Genomic DNA, 16,954 nt, shown 5'->3' on the forward strand with positions numbered 1-16,954 from the left:
TCGTGTGGTAATTTAAGTTATTACTACTAGGGAATATGAATATGAAAATATGCATATATACCTTGGCCACTAATCAATTTTCAATGGAATGGTTTATTTACTTAACAAATGGCTCGTTAAGTCACATTGGTAATTCAAGTTGAAGTTTTTTGTACCTGGTCAAGTGATAAATTATGCTTATGTTCACTTTTTTGTTCCCAAGAATAATGATAGCTAGATTGTAGGCTCCTTAAAGGCAGAGATAGATTGCATTTTATACTTTATTTGTTAACAATCATGGCATTAGGAATGGTACTGATTATGAAGTAGGTACTCAATAAATACTTGTGGGGTTTACTGATTTGCTTATGCATCTTCTTGGTATTGACAACCAAATAACTTACTGGATTAAAAACAGAAGTAAGGATAGTAGCATATCTACCAATTCATTTCCCTTTAGCCATAAATATCAATGTGCAAAGGATCTATGTTAGACAGGGGTTCTTAACCTGAGCTTCAGAGGGTGTTCCTTTAACTTCCTGAAATTTTATTCAAATTTTTTTTGTGTTCAGATGCTCACTTTCCAGAGGAGAGGATCTAGAGCTTTCTTCACCTTCCAGGAAATCCATCATTCCGTAAACTATTAAGAACCTGTGGTCTTTAATATTTTCTCCTGTCTCCGGAATGTCAGCACTGATAACCCTGGAAGCCCACCTACATTTGCTTGGAATACACTATAACCTTTTTCCTCTGATTTTTGACTTCCCCAAACATGCCTGATCTCCAGTTAGAATTAAATTGCCCTAAGTAATATCTGGAATAAAACAATGTATAAGAGCATGAAGAGAAACAGGATAACTTGAAACTTCTTCTTGTTCCCATGCTACACTCTGTACTGAGCTGGCATTTGGGTCCAGATGCAAGTCAAGGTGTTTTTTTATCATTTAAAACTCTAATGCACTAAGTGATCTGTGACCTAATTATGGGGGAAATTACCTGTATCCTTATGCGTGCTCACAACCACTAAACTCAACAGCAGCATTTCAGCTAACGGTCCCTGCCTTCTCACTTGAGAGAATTTGGAGCAATCTGCTCCCAGCGTGAGCAGTTGGCTTTGGAATTCATGGTACATCTCACAGCCTAAATTTACCAGTCTTCAGAGGCAGAAAGCTTTTGTTATAACTTTAGAGGGGCAGATTAGTTAATTGTGGTCAAATCAGTTTGAAGTGTTTCTCTACACACCCCACCCTTTCCCAATCCAGTATTTTTAAGGAAGTTAATGTTTGACTAGTTCATTGCACTGCTGCAAATTGAAAAAAGCAGTTATGTTAAGGAGCATTCCCTTTTTAGGAAGAAAAATCGAACCTTTATAATTATGCTATTAATTCTCAGTTCAACTGATAATAACATATGAAAATGAATTTCTCAGTAGAACATTTTATTATTATTTAGTGTCTAGCTAGCATGAAGAGCTATGGTTTATAGCATTTTAATCGTAGCTAGTCCTCTAAACTTTTAAGTGGGTCAGAAACACTTTCTCTCTTATGTTGTTAGTCTTTCTTTCTATGGTTTATCTTTTAAATTAACATACATTAAGACTGCTCCAAGCCTACCTTCTTATTTTTAAATGTTGGCTTGTAAATGTATTTGTTTTTACAAACACAAGTCTAATCCCTGTGGTGCTCATCAGAGAAATTATGGCTTTGTTCCATTCTTCCATCCTACCAAGTAAGCAAGCACTTGGGAAGCTGTTGAATGAAACCATAAAGGCAACTTTTTAAGCAAAACAAAATTATTTAAAATTATTTTGGAAGACTCTAATAGCCATTTTAAAGGTTGGCTGTCAAGAGCCCATTTTGGGTGTCAGAGTTTTTCTGCTCCTTCTGCAAGTTCTAGAGCTTCCTTTCAAGTAAAAATTTAAGATATCTAAGCTTTCAACCTAACAAAAAAGCACGTGAATTCCATATCACAACAAGTGGCTTCTAAGAAGATTGTAAATTGAGTGACAGAAGAGGAATCATTTAAAGGGACTCCCACTAGAGAACAGACGGCAGCACCCAAATAAATCCATTTTAATTTTCACTTTATTTCAGTTCTATTTCAAAGCTGTGATATCATGAGTGGAGAGAGAAGCAGCTCATAGAAGAGCCTGAGTTCAAAGGGACTGAAATTTAGCATGGAATGTAAAATCGAGGACTTTTGCTTCTAAGAGGATGACTGTAGAAATACCAAGGTTGAAGGATGTGGGCTTGGTGCTACAGCAGAATTAGTAGTCTGGGGTGACCCTGCATGTATAGGCAAGTAGCCATTAAGTAATGCTCTTTACAAGAGAAAATCTTGTACCCGACAAGCTATTAGAAACGTGCATTTCTCTTAAACCTCTTTTCCTGCCCTTCTACTCTAGACAAGACATTATAAACTGCTAATGAAATGTGACTTTCATGTTGAGAGACTGGATTCCCCCAGGATTGAAATGAAGCACGCTTTAGCCTTCTCACACCCAGGTGCCCCATCGGGTTCTCTGCAGAGTGATCTCTGCCAGCACCTTGGTGAGACTGCACAATGGGTCAGTACTCTCTGCTGTCATTCTTTGCACTGGGGCTCTGGCCGACAAAGGGGAAAATAGTCACACACAGGGAAATGGTATAAGTTAAAATCAAGCAAGCCTGGTGGGGTGGTAATGACTTTCCCAGCATCCAAGTCTTCGCCTTCAGGACATGTGAAGCTAGAAAACAATGTCATTCATTCAGCATTTATAGAGAACACACAAAGTACACGGTGCTGGGCTCAGTACTGGAGGGCATGCAAAAGTGTACGAAACACAAACCCTGCCCCCACCCCTGCCCGAGGATTCTTGCCAGGAAGGGTATTTCAAGTATCAACCAGACCTTATGACCCTTTAAGAAATTCTTGAGGGAATAAAAGTGCATTCAGAATTTAAAACAAGCATGGACAAGAATACCGCTAGGACAATAAGTCTTTTAGGAGAAAGGGCACGTAAATGTGCCTGAAAATTTTATTTCTATGGTATACACTGTAGCTTGGCTGAATGAGAGAGTAGAGGTTTAAAGGGCCAAGAGCGGCGCCAGGCTGGCCGGTTCTTGGAGAAGCCGGACTTCAAAGAAGTCGGATGCCTGCACAGTTAGCTGAATCCGAACAAAGAGGAAGCCGGCACTTTTACCTGGGAAGTGGATAACTTCGAGGAAAAGTGGCCTCCGAGGAGGAAAAAAGGCAACATTCCGCCCGGAGTGGAAGCCCTCACAACCCTCGACTGTGCCTGCTGACCGCACCCTTGACCGGCCTCACCCTCGCTCCCCCGCCCGGCTTCCTCTACCCAGTCTAGGCGGCAGGCCGCGCTCCAACGGGTTCCACCGCCCACTCCACGCCCGCAGCTCTTGCACGCGCCGGCTCCAGCCGGTAATCGGCCACGTGCGCCGGGTTCCCCGCTCGGCCCCTCAGCAGGCCGAGCGCCTCCAAGGCTGCGGTGGCCACGGTGGGGGCTCGATCCCCGTCCCCACGCGCCCAGCCGAGAAGTCCGGACAGCGGCGGTGGCGGGAGCGAGCGGCCCGGCCCCTCCCTAGAGGGAGCAGCGCGACAGTGGGCTGCGGGCGCCGCCTCTGCTGCATCGGTGGCTGCGCGTTCCGCTCGGCCCAGCCCAGCTCGGATTTGGAGCCCGCGCGCGCCGCGCTGCCTTCCCCTCCTCCTCTGCCACCGCCCCGCGGGCAGCTCCCCCGGGCCACACGCACGTTCGATCCTCTTTTCCCTGGTTTACGGATTTCCGAGGGCGAAGAATTTCGCCTCGGTCCCTGCGAGTGTCTCTCGGCCTCTCTCCCTCTCCCCTCGCGACTCCCCCTTCCCGTGGGCGCGCGCGCGCACGCTCGCTCACACACACACACTCACACTCGCCGGCGCGCGTGCGCACGGCCGCGCGCCCTGAGCCGCGGAGTCTCCAGCGCCTCTCAGCAGATCCCACTCTCTCCGGCGCCGCTACTCACACAGGCTTCCAGCCGCCACTGGGCGTCCTCTGTCTGCGGTAGCGCGGCCGAGGCGGCGGTGGGAAAGGTAGCTGCAGCCCGGCGCGGTCTCAGAGCTCCGTGCCCTGGACCGAGTCCGGGGAGAAGCGGAGAAGGAGGACGCCGAGGCGAGGAGGAGCCGCGCCGCGCCCGAGTCCGCGCGGCTGGCTGCCTTCGCTACCGGTACCGCAGCCCCAGGTAAGCTGCTCCGGGGCCCGCAGCATCCCCGGGGCGTCCAGGCTCGGAGCGAGGGTTCCGCGGTCCCGCCGCCGCCGCTGCTGCCGCCGCCGCGGCACCAGGACAGAGGCTCGGAGGGGAGTGGGCTCGGGGGGAGGGGAATGGAGCTAGAGGTGAGGCCGGTAGGGAGGGGGGCAGGGGACCGTGTGGGCTTCACCGCAGCCCCCCGCGCCCTTCCCCTCCCTACCTCAGCTCCAGCCGGGTGACTTTTACGAGCCTGGGGGCGCCTGGCGCCCCAGACAGCTATTCTCAGCTCTCCCCCGCGCCGCCAGCTAGTGTTGGCTGCGGGCTCCGCGCCCGCCGCGCGCCTACCACCTCCCGTGCACCTTGGACAGCGCACCCCGCTGCCCGCCGCCCCCTGAACCGCACCCGGGTTCGCGTCCTGCTCGCGCAGCCCTCCCACTGCTCTCTTCTTTCCCGGTTGTCACCCTCCCGCCCTGCATCCCTTCTCCCAGCCGTGGCGGACTCCTCTGGGTGCGGGCCGGAAACTTTCCTCCCCGCCTTGTCTGAACTAGGTACTATTGTTGTTATTTGTGACTGTCCCCTTATTCGGGGAACTCAGACACAGTGGACTGGTTTTCCTCGGCGGGAGGCCCGGTCCAGCCCGAGGCAAGAGAGGCATTGGGCAGCAGGACTCGGCGGCTGCCAGGGTGCAGAGCCTACGCCTCGGTAGCCGGACGCCTGCCGCCTCCCCACTTCTCCGGACTCCACACGTGCGCGCCTCCCACGGACGCCGCCCCTCCCCGACCACCCCACGTCCTCCCCCTGCACTGCCACGGCCACCCCATAGGTTGGACACCTGGGGCTTGCGGGTCCTGATTGGCTGAAGGCGTAACCCCGCCTCCTTTCCGGGGGGGTGGTTTGGAGTGTTGTGGTTGTCATCCCGCGGCGCGCACATGGGGGAAGTTGGGGTCGACAGGTGGGGAAGCGGGGCTCGGTTGGATCCTCTCGTCCTATTGTGTATAACTACGCTCTCACCCGCCTTCCTCCAAATGCGCTCCTGCTTTTCTCCTTTTCTGTTTTTTTCTCAACATTTTGCTGCTGTGACATTAAAAGAAAAAACTGGCTTGTAACCTTATTTTTGTTAATATTGTATTTGCTCGGTGGTGGCGATTTTTAAAGCAGATCTAGAAGGATGAGGGAAACAAGTGCTTATGGGGAGGTTCGTGGCAAACTGGGCTGCAGATTTGAGTCCGGTAGTTTGGAGACAGCAATGGGTGCCTAATGGTTATGAAGAGGGTGGAGAAAGTGAGAAGGAAATTGTTTTTTGGTGAGGGCCAGACACAGGTGAGCAACCTTGAGAAGCTGAGGGAGAAGGAAGTGGGTCATGTGTGGGGTGAGACGTGAAGGAGAAACCCGGATGGGCGCTCCCGGGAGCGTTTTGCTGAAGATGGCTCTGTCCGGAAAAGTAATTTTGACTAGTATTCAGTTCATTATTTAACACACTTTGTTTCTGTCTTGCTAACGTTGCCCTTTTGATATATTTTATAGTAATAATGTCAATCCACGTAATGGGTTTTGCTTATTCCAGTTTCTTGCGATATATCGATTTGCAAGTGGTAATGAATTTCAAAAAGTGAATTTCAAAGGCTCCTTTAGAGGGATGCACTAAATAGTTAAAGTGCTTTGGGGTATTGTGAAGGGAGACGGACGAGCATTGCATAAAATCCAAAGACTGTTCTGGCATTTTTTAGGGTCTTTGCAGAAATATATGTGTGTGCGTAAGTGACACTGATTTCTCTTCATTTCAAAGCATGATTGCCTCTAGCACTTTCCAGCTTTAATTCCTTCAGGCTGTTTTGATGTTGTGTCTGTACATCTAAGAATATTGTAATTCTTATCTTTAGAAGCCTTGTCAGTGGAAAACAAACAGCAACTGATGCAAGCTAATGTTGACAACTTTATAGTGAGTACACTGTGCATTATTTTATTTGTAAGCTAGTGAAATATGCAAGAGCAACATAGCATGACTGTTATTCCCTAGGGACCAATATCAAAACAAAGTGGGGAATCACATGAGGCTATTCCAGGGAGCACAGTTCAATTATTTAAAAAGTGAATATATGTTAAGATTCTTGGGTGTAAAGAAAAGCAGACTATTCCCACTTGAATTATTATCTTTGTACGCAGTGGTAGCAGATGATTTGAAGTAAAACGACATATTAAATATGTTTGATGATTCCAAAGTAGATAGTAAAGGCTTTCCATTTATTATTTTTATATAAGTAGAATTACTTTTCTGACTGAAGAACTTTGTATTCAAAGGACAGAATTTGATACATCTGGCAAATTGGTAATTATTGCTATTGTTGAGAAAATAATTCTTACTGTGTTTTCATATCTCCAGGTCATGCTTTGATTTGCCCTCAGGGATTTAGATTCTAGTTTTTGGCCTATCAAATTGAGATGGGTTGGAAGTAGGTAGAACAAAAATATATATAGTCACACACACACACACGCAAAATGTGTGTATGTATATCAGCACACAGCTATATATTTATACACATAATTCGGGGGTACATTCAGTGTGTTTAGTTATATATATGTTATTGTCATCCTTAGAATTTTTTCTCATTTCTCGTTGTCCAAATGGTGGCCCTGTTTTAAACTGTGGAAAGCATTATCACCCGTAAAATTGGCCCATAGATCATGGAAACAGACAATAGTATTTTGTTGCTTGGCAACCACCTACTGTGAATGAAAAACAAAGCAGTGACAGCTGCTTCCACGTCCTGACACTCATAACTGTAGCTCAAGCATCGCAACCCTCCAAATGATGATCTACTAACTTTCATTTGAGGAAGGTGAAGTGGTTTCCTTTTGGGGATGTTTTTAAAATGTACATTTAAAATTTTTATTATAATAATTATATTGGTATTGTGGGATGAAATGAAGCATCTAATTTCAGTTGCCCCCCTAAGCCTATAGTATAAACTGAAAAATGCAAGCCTGGGAGGATTGTTTAGACCCTTCTCATTCTTCCCTTCATAGTCATTAAGCACCGTAAGCACATTTTCTGCTGCCGTTAGATGCTCTTAGGATTTTACAAAAACTTGAGTTCTCTGTGATACCTAAATAGGTGACTGGATTTTACTGCCGGGAGGGAGTCAGAGACTGATGCTTTGGCCTAACCCTTTAGTTTTAAGGGACACTGAGGCACAGTTAGGTGTTGTGATTTGAGCCTGGTTACAGAGTCATCTCCAGGATGTCTTGCCTTGGGTCACACTTGAAAAATTTTCTCCTGTTTCCTCCCTCAAATTATTCTTTCTTTGTTCTTTACACAGAATTTGTAACCAAGATTTTTATCCTAATAAAGATACTTAGAAAATACAGTAATATTTGGGAGTCAAAATTCAGTGTTGACACCAGGCTACATTATGGTTTTAGATGTATTGTGTATTCAGCCCTCAGTCACGGAAAGTCCTGTGACTTTCCACCTCTTTCCTCAAACTGGGGAAGCCCAGTCCCTTGCTTTGGTAATTGTTTACATCTTTGGACAACCTTTAATGATCTATTATTCTCTAAATGAATTTTAAATGGGGATGAGATTGAGGATTGTGTTGGTCAGCTTGTATACCTGCAAGAGTTTAACCATTACAGCTAATTAATCACGTCTTGTGGTCTGTCTGTAACGTGATAGACGTACTGTTTAGATGTACTGTTGATCTAGTGATCCGGGCTCAAAAAAAAAAAAAAAGATACAAACGAACTTATTTACAAAACAGAAACAGACTCACAGAGAACGAATTTATGGTTACCAGGGGTGAAGGGTGGCAGGGTGGATAGATTGGGAGTTTGGGATTGACATGTACACACTGCTACATTTAAAGCAGATAACCAACAAGGACCTACTGTATAGCACAGGGAACGCTGCTCAATATTTTGTAATAACCTAAATAAGAAAAGAATTTGAAAAAGAATAGATACATGTATAGGTATAACTGAATCACTTTGCTGTGATTCACCTGAAAGTAACACAACATCGTTCATCACCTATGCACCAATATAAAATAAAAATTAAAAAAAAATAGAGTACATGGGACAGACTGTGCAGCTGCATAATCTTCGTTTCAGTCTTTTATCAAAGCTGTCTTGCCAAAGGTGTTACCTGAAGCCTGCTTGTGGAGGACAACTCATCTATCTGTGAGAGATGGCAATAGTGCAGATTGCCTCTGAACTCTGAAATGATAATGAATGGAGTACTGGGTGGCGAACTTGGATCACATGTGCATTATTAAGGCTTTTTTCTAAACTTAGGCAATGTATTGCATGTGTGATACATTTTGAGGTTCCTTATGCTATTTTAAAGAATCTGTATTCTGTTATTTATTATTTATGACAAAGGTAGTCATTGAACTTTAATACACCTTAACTGGAAGAGGAACTTGGATTGGACTGGTTGGAGAAACAGTGTAGTGACAGTATTAAGTACCATTGCAGAGCCATTTTCACCAGAAAAGCATGCACTGTAGCAGATTTGTAGGGGAAATAAATTGATTTACAGCATGTTTAACCTAGTTTTAGAAGTCTGCTGTTAACTTGTTCTAGCTCGAAGGATTTCCAAGCAGAATAATAATTTCGCAGATTTCAAGTGAACGTCACTGATTTTTAAAATCATTTTTCACAGTCTGGTTGTAGTTTGTTCAGGACAAGTGCTTGCTTTGGATCCCCTAGGATTAATCTGAATTTTAAGGTTATTATTATTTTTAAAAATTCAGAACCATTTCTCTTTGCGTGGCATGATGTTAAATATCCTGTACTTCATACATTTAATTTATTCCACTGGAATCTTGAAATTTAATGAACTTCCCTCTCCTCTCTTCATGTTCAAGAGAATATGTATGCGTACGTGTTTGCATTCTTTTCCTTTTCATGGTTTTCATCCTAACGATAGAGCACCAAAGGGCCTGATTTGTATTTTTTTCATACAGTAAAGAGGTTTAAACAAGAGATATTTGCGTTTTCCATTCCCTTATGTCAGCTTCTGCTATTATAACCTGTAAACTCTCACCCACACAAATAGGATGATTGCTAAACAAGCAAACAAATAAATATTTATCCAAGCAGCATCCCATTTGCTGCCCTTCAGGCTGGCCAAGAAAGCATATTTTCTCACTCTTAGACACACATATACTTCCACACCCACCCACATACACATTGAGTTTAAGGTCCTGTAGATTCTTTTTTTTTTTAAAGAGTAGATGGAAATAGTATTTGATTGGGAGACTTGTATATGATAGATTTTAAGTAAAGCTGGTATATTCAGATTCTCAGAAACGTAGCAGCAGAGGAAGAATTAAATTGAATTATTCCCTTTGGAAAAATTTCAAGTTTATGCTGAGAACATAACCCATGACCCTTACAACAGTACCCGCAACAGAGCCTGCCACGTGGTAGACACTTAGTGTGTATTTTGTGGAGTATGCACCTGCCGCCTCCTTTATGTGATGCTGCAAATATTTCAGTCTGTATCTGCATGAATAGCAAAAGTTGGGGAAATGGAGGAGAAATGATTGTACTTTTCTAATTGTTTCTGGCCGTGTATAAAAACATGTCAAAACAACTAACTTAGCCGGTGATATTTTGGAATATACTTCTTGTTGGTGTAGAAAATTATATCAAGGGTATTGATTTTTCACAAATACAGCCATCCTAAGTACAGAAGAGCACTTTAATAGCCCACAGCAGCATAACAAAGGTAACGGCAGCTGAGCCGAAGGAATACTTTATTTAGCTGGAGCTGGAGGGTGAAATCTGTTCCCCCCCGTGTAATTATCCAGACTGGAGTGTGGCCAGGGCGCTGTGGTTAACAACCCAGACGGGGAGAAAAGCCGCCGATGAGGTCTTTAGTGACTCCGACTGTCCAGACCTCTGCTTTGGTTTGCAAGAGAGCACCTTGAGTAGCTTGAAAACCACAGAAGCTGTTGTGCATTTAAGGGATAGAGCCCAGAGTTACCATAGAGGTCCCAGGTACCAAATTTCTGGTGATTGGAAGAAGTCTTAATCCTGAGAGATCAGTGGCATTGAAATAAGACTTTCTTCTTCATCCTGCTCCATCTTTGTGAAGTATGTGAAGGGCGACCGTGTCTCTGGGGACAGCCCTGGCAGAATCACCAGGTAGGGTAAAGCCTGACAGGCTTCCAGTTCCCCGTAAAGCATCCTTCACCTTTCCACCACCACCTCCGTTGTTTGTCTCGCTTGTAGGGTTTAATTCACAGTTCTGTAGCAGCAAGTGTCTGTTAAGGTGTATGCTGATCAAAGGTTATAGAGCTTTTCTGGAGGGATTCCTGAGTGTCTTCTACATATTAGGTGCTCAATAGATACCTGTTTCATTTTACTACTATTTTGAGAGATAGGGAAGATAGTTATGTCCACAGAACCTATGTAAGTAATACCATACTAGTTCCTTTTAGGCTGATTTCTTTAACAAACATTTATGGAGCATTTACTGTATGACTGGCATAGTATCTGGCTTTGGAGATCATAGAGATTATTAAGGCACAGTTCCTGCTTGTAGCAGAGAATATGCTGCCTGCAGGGAAGACTTGCAGGAAGTACACAAATTCAGTGTGGTTTACAAGTGACTGTGCTGCGGGGAGGGAAGGGAGAGGAGGTTTGGAGAACAGGGCAGGGGGCGGACCATGGAAGAACTAGTAAGACCCATCAAAGATTTGGAATTTTATGATATGGGTCAGTGTTTCACAATCTTCCCGTTCTTGCCACAGTACTGATTCCTGGGTCCCAGCCCCGGCCCCCCGAATCAGACTTTTCAGGGACACGCCAAGTCGAGTAGACACATTCGTATGCCCGGATGCTCACTGCTCCCACGCACATCTGCAGAATTCTTCTGCAAGCACCTACTGTTCTCCACCTGAGGGCTTTCTCTGTCACATGTGGGGCAGCTGTAGGGCAGCAAAGTTAGATGGCCCCAGGAGTGGACCTCATCCAATGATTGAAGAGAGCTGGGTGGCAGTACCCTAGCATCTTGGCCCATCAGCTGCAGAGACTGATGTGTGTCCTACGCTGTGTCCCAGGATCCCCTAGTGAGACTGATGATGTTGCCCATGGTGGCCGTCTGCTAGATAATCTGGGCTTTCTTGGCTGCCTTCCTTTCCCGTACTAGTCCTTCCTAGGATCCCCTCCCAGATGAATAGCTTGCATTGAAATTCTTTCATGGACTTCCCTGGTGGTCCAGTAGTTAAGACTCCACGCTTCCACTGCAGGGGACCCGGGTTCCATCCCTGGTTAGGGAAGTTCCGCATGCCACGCAGTATGGCCAAAAGAAAAAAAAAAAGGAAAAACGTAAATAAATTCTGTCTCAAGGTCTGTTTCTGGAGAAACCCAACGTAAGATACTGAAGAATCTGCTTCATTTATTTTTAAAATAATGCCCCCACTGGTTTTCTTCATTAGGCAAATTTGGGCACTCCGGCCTCAGGTGATAGAGAGCTACCGAAGAATTAAGGTGAGGGCATTGTTACTCTTGATCTGCAGCTGAGAACGACCTTGCCGGCAGGTGTGTGGGGAATGGATTGACAGAGGAAGAGTTGGGGGCATGGAGACCAGCTAGGAGGTGGCGGTGCCTAGACAAACCGAGAAGATTGTGACTGGGAGGCTGGAGATGGGGAAAGGATGCAAGAATGATTTGGGTGGGAAGCTGGCTGGAAAAGTCAGCAGGACCAAGAGGCCTGAGATGTGTACTCACTTAGCTCATTCCAAGACGGAGACATCAGTCCTGCACCCGCGGCTCGGCCTGCTGTCCCTCCAGCTCGATACGCCCTAAAGGGCTGAGACGCCTCTGCCTTGCCTGTAATCGTGGTCAGGCTCTCTAGAGTTAAGTAGTACAGTTCTGGGCATAAATAAAAGAAGACAGAAAGATAAACTGAAGCATATAAATAATTTACCACCAGATCATTAAGGGAAGAAAGTTATATTTTACTGGCGGGATTCGTGGAGTGGTAGAGGAAAGTTGGAGAGACGTCTGTAGCGCATGTCCATTTTGCAATGAATAGTGATTTTTTCCCGTCATACTCTTGGCTAAGAAGGGATTTTCATCCAGCATCAGTTTCTGGAAGACCTAGCAGGCACTTCTATCTATTGTTTTCCCCGCTTCTCCCGTAGCCTGTATTTTAGCTAAGTGAATGAGTGGTAGCTGGGAGTGGGCTGGCTCTTTCCTCTTGGTCTGTCAAAGTGCCAGGCTTTTTTCTGCAGTTTCTCCTGCCACCAGGAGGCCACCAGCCTTAGGTCTTAGGCCACCAGCTCCCAAAGATCAAAGGGTGTGGAGGGTGGGAGAAGGGAAGCATGCATCCAGGAAGAGAGCGGTTTTGAAATGAATTCTTAATCATGAAATGAGCAGGTTAAGGCTTGTTAGCTGATCTGAAATAAGATCAGGCAGTCTCCTAATTGTCCCGTGCATGAAGACTAAGGTCCTGGCTCCGTCTGCAGTCAGAAAGGCAAAGCCTGAATAATCAAACAGGAGCAACCTAGCACCGTCATATTTCTGCAGAAGTAGCACTGAGCCAATGACAAAGAGAAGACGGAATTCTGAGAAGTTGTAGAGGGGGCCAACACAGAGTTTACTGGGCCTTGCTTCACTGGGAGATCAGAGTCCTGACGGTAGAAACACTGCGCTTGTGAGTGTACAGACCGGAGACAGTATGGGTGAAACACGGTGGCAAGGAAGAGGCCTTATTAATTTAGAAGAGTAGGCACATGTTTATGATAGTTTTTAATTAAACTTTTTATTTGGAGATCATTACAGATTCATGTGCAGTTGTCAGAAATAACATGGTCAGAGCCTGTGTACCCTCTACCCATTTCCCCGCTGTGGTAATGTCTTGCGAACCTGTAGGGCAGCATCGCAACCAGGACATGGATCGCTGCGGTCCACCAGTCTTGGTCAGGTTTCCCCAGTTTCGCCTGTACTCGTTTGTGGGTGTGTGGGCCCAGGCGTGCATGCGTATATTTTCTCCTATTAAATACTCATATTTTAAAATTTTTTCAAAGAACCTTTTTCCCCTAGGATTTTGGGGGAAAAAATGCACTTTTTAAGACTAGTCTTGGATTAATTGTAACTGAAGAAAGGGTATGAACTATAGAATAAACCCCCCCAACCCTTGCAGCTCGGGGACTGTGCAGAGTAGATCAGGGTCACCTGCACGCAGCAGGAAGGTCAATAGGCCAGTCCGGCAGGTATGGCTTCCACTTAATTTATTCCTGTGTGACCATTATATGGCAGTAAACAAACCTTTTAAAAGTGTATCTGTTGGGAAAGAGGCTTGCTTATTACAGCTCGCTGTGACTCCTGGTCCTTGCCCCAGGCTTCCTGGCCTTCCCCCCCACTTCCCCTCCGTGCGCCGGAGGCTCACCCCTGCAGGCTGTTCACCCAGGTTTCCGAGTCAGCTGTCTTGCTGTGTTCAGCCCGTGGAAGGCACGTGGGAGACAGCAGGGAGAAGGGCAAAGCCAGTATTTTTTTCTTTCCTCCAGCTTCGCGCGGCGTTCCCGGGCGGAGGGAATCCCTCCCCGGTAGCACCACTCATGCTTGACAGACCTCCTCTGGTTCTAGCTGCTCACAAGTGACCTTGGCCCGTGGACTCCAGCAGCAGCCCCTCCTTCCGTTGTCTGTTGTCAGCCTAGGCAAGGCGGCAGCTACCTGCCCTTGCTGATCTCTGGATTATCTCACTGTCACGTGTAGGCTCCCTGCTCCCCCATCACCTGAGTAACCAATTCTCTCTCGTAAATTTCCTCCGTGAAAAATACTTGAAGAGATTCCTATTTTCCTAGTTAGACAGTCCCCAGGTCCGGAAAGCGTGGGCATGGTGTCACTCTGATGACGTTTTCCTCTTTCTGACATTTTGGCTTCTTCCGCTGCAAAAGTCTGGCCAGCTCCAATCGTGGCAGAAAGTACCTGCATTTAGAACGTCACTCCTCCCACCAGGAGCCTCCTTTACTGACTATTCATCCCCTCCTAGTCTCTGGTTTTCCAAGCACTGATTTCCCTTTGTCACATTTATTCGGCATTTTGGCAACCTCTCCTAGTGTCCTTGTTAGTCTGTCCTTGAGCTCCTCTTTTTACTCACCATCTCTACCTGAGTTTCTGCCAGTGGTTCTTACTGACCTTACCTCCGTGGGTAATATCCTTATGCCCGTATTAACATGTTGGTCTCATGACTCACTCCCGAACGTCCTCTGGGTTACAGGTTACACCTCTGCCCCCTAAGGATTTGGTTGTGCCAGCGCTTCACTTCCCTGCACAAGCGTGCTTTCTAAATGTGTTACCAGGCTCCTCCCCCTCATCTCCTATAGAAGCGCGCGTGGTTCTCTAACAGAATCATCGGTGAGAACGTTAATAAGGATGCTTTGGGAAGAAGGGGCTAGGACTCCAGGAGCACCTTCGACGCTAAAGCCGATTGAGAAGCCACGTCAGAGGAAGCCGAGCCGGTGGCCAGCTGGCGTGGTGGCCTCGCGCACTACCTTAAGGACTCTGTTCAGGCTCCTCCCCCTGTCGGAGAGCAGTCTTGTTGGTTGCCCCCATATTGGTCCCATAGTTGGCCGCATCGGGCAGCTTTGTCCCTTCTCCGGGGGGTCCCCAGCCAAGCACAGAGAGCTGGGAGTTGGAGCAAGGAGAAGGCTTTAGAGCTCTCTCCGACTAAGATGCCAAGAGGTCGCACAGACAACCCAGTTGTAGGTGCCCCATCCTCAGATGTCAGGAGCAGTACCTTCAGGCGTTGCAGCACTCATGGGGTTACTCTAAATTCACCACCAGGTCTAGGGACTGGGGCTTGGGAAAGCCCAGAGCTTCGGCGAGAGAAGAGTTTAAGTGTAAAATTATACTTATATACTTATATACTATACACTATCTAAAAGAGTTTAAGTAGAAGAATAGCCTATGGCATGGGTGGTAAATGTGCTCAGGTCTTGACGTTCTCCTGCCCTTGCAGGGGGAACAGGGCTGGAGAATGTTCTATGGGCTGGTGCACCGGATTTTGCACAGATGGATGTCCTTGGAGCTGGGCCACTCGCTGGCCTCTCCTCTGCCCGGTGATCCCAAGTGTTGAGACCTGGGTGGGAGGACTGTGGATTAGGTGGCTCTGGGTGAGCTGACAATGGAAAAGAAATAAGCTTATTTTAAATGGGCATAAGCTTTGAAGGCAAGTAATTAAGACACTTTTCAGCCTCTTGGACAAATTAGGGTTCTAGTTAATACAAATGCAAGATTGGAAAGAATAAATCACTCGCACACCTATAATCACTGAAGAACAGTTTGTTTAGTAACAAAATACCAATTATGGCTGCTCTTATGTGAGTTTCTCCTCTATTTCCCTTCAAAAAAAAATCCCTCAGAACAGACTGAGTTGAAGGTCCTTTCTTCCTGGGTTGGACTCTATGCACTTTCCTTCAAGAAAGTGGTGCCCATGTGAGGGCAGCCCGCGGTTTCTCCTGACCTCCATCTGAAGCCTGGTCTTTTACCTAGTTCAGTTGCATCTTTCTGCAAAGGTACAGCCTCCGTTTCTTTCCTTATTACTCAGCGATGTGCAGTGGCACAAGGAGAGAGTTTTTAAAAGGCATTTCCTTGAGCATCAGGGACTTGATTCTGTCCAGAAACACAAAGCAGGTGCCGTAGCAGGCAGAGAGGTTGCTTTCTGTGCCTGGTGGGTGTTCTCCGTCCTGTGTTGAGTTGGCCCTAAGTAGTTTCTGATTTTTCTCATCTAGTTATTAATGTCGACATATATATTTTAAATCTCCCATCATATTGTGACCTAGCTCGATACTCATTTTGTAGTAGAGATTTAATGTTTTTGGAGCAAAGCATGCTACATAATCTTTGTGCCAAATGAGTAGGTATTTATGGTTTCCAGGTTCCCACTAGGTTCTGGGAATGCAGTAGCGAACAAAAGTCCCTGGTCCTGTCCTCCTGGGAGTCCATAGTTTACTGGAAAAAATATCAAGTAAAACAAAAATCATTATGTAATTGGAGCTCATGATAAGTTCTTGGAAGAGACCAGATTTCTCTGAAAGGATACCATGAGGTGGTCGGGGAAGGCCTATATGGGAGAGTAATTTATAAATTAAGACCTGAAGGTTGACTGGGGTTATCCCACGGCAAGGTGGTGGGGAGGGTCCCATGTGTGAGGCCCAGATGTGAGAAAGAGTCACTGGAAGATAGCCAGTGCGGCTGGAGTGCAGAGAGTGAGGGTGACAGTGGCTGGAATAAGGCTCTGAGATGTAGGTTAGGGCCTGATGATGCCAGACCTACCAGGCCAGGCTGAGGACTTTGAATTTTAGCCTAAGTGCAGTGGGGCGCCATTGAAAAGTTTTTGTTTTGTTTTTCTTTTTTCTTTTTCTTTAAATTGGGGTGAAACTTATACAACATAAGGTGAACCATTTTAAAGTGAACCATTCAGTGGCATTTAGTATATTCACAGTGTTGTGCAGTTGCCACCTGTGTCTATTCTAAAACATTTTCATCACCAGGAATGGAAATCCCTACCCACGAAGCAGTTATTGAAGGGTTTCGGGGGGAGTCACGTGGTGCGATCTGTAGTGTGGAAGATCTTTCTGGCAAGTTTCTGGAGAAGGAATCGGAGAGGGCAAGAGCGGAAGCAAGACAACCAACTTGGAAACTGGGGTCAACTCCAGGGAGAGGTGGTGGTAATGACCTCCTGGACAAGGGGCAAGAGTAGTGACCATAGATGTGGAGAAGGATGGAATGATCCAAGGAGAGTC

The 16,954-nt window shown here is 46.1% G+C and overlaps 1 protein-coding gene across 6 annotated transcripts in view; it reads left to right on the plus strand.

The window, feature by feature from the left end:
• Positions 1-3,137: 3,137 nt before the first annotated feature.
• The window catches only part of ENOX1 (ecto-NOX disulfide-thiol exchanger 1), a 609,053-nt gene continuing 595,236 nt past the window's right edge, over positions 3,138-16,954 (plus strand). For all 6 annotated transcript variants that reach the window (XM_079902712.1, XM_079902713.1, XM_079902711.1 and 3 more), the window contains exon 1: positions 3,138-4,190. The gene's annotated coding sequence lies outside the window, so the exon portion shown is untranslated. The remainder of the gene's footprint in view (positions 4,191-16,954) is intronic.

Source organism: Stenella coeruleoalba, assembly GCF_951394435.1.
Source record: "Stenella coeruleoalba genome assembly, chromosome: 18".
In the NCBI taxonomy this organism is placed as follows: Eukaryota; Metazoa; Chordata; class Mammalia; order Artiodactyla; family Delphinidae; genus Stenella; species Stenella coeruleoalba.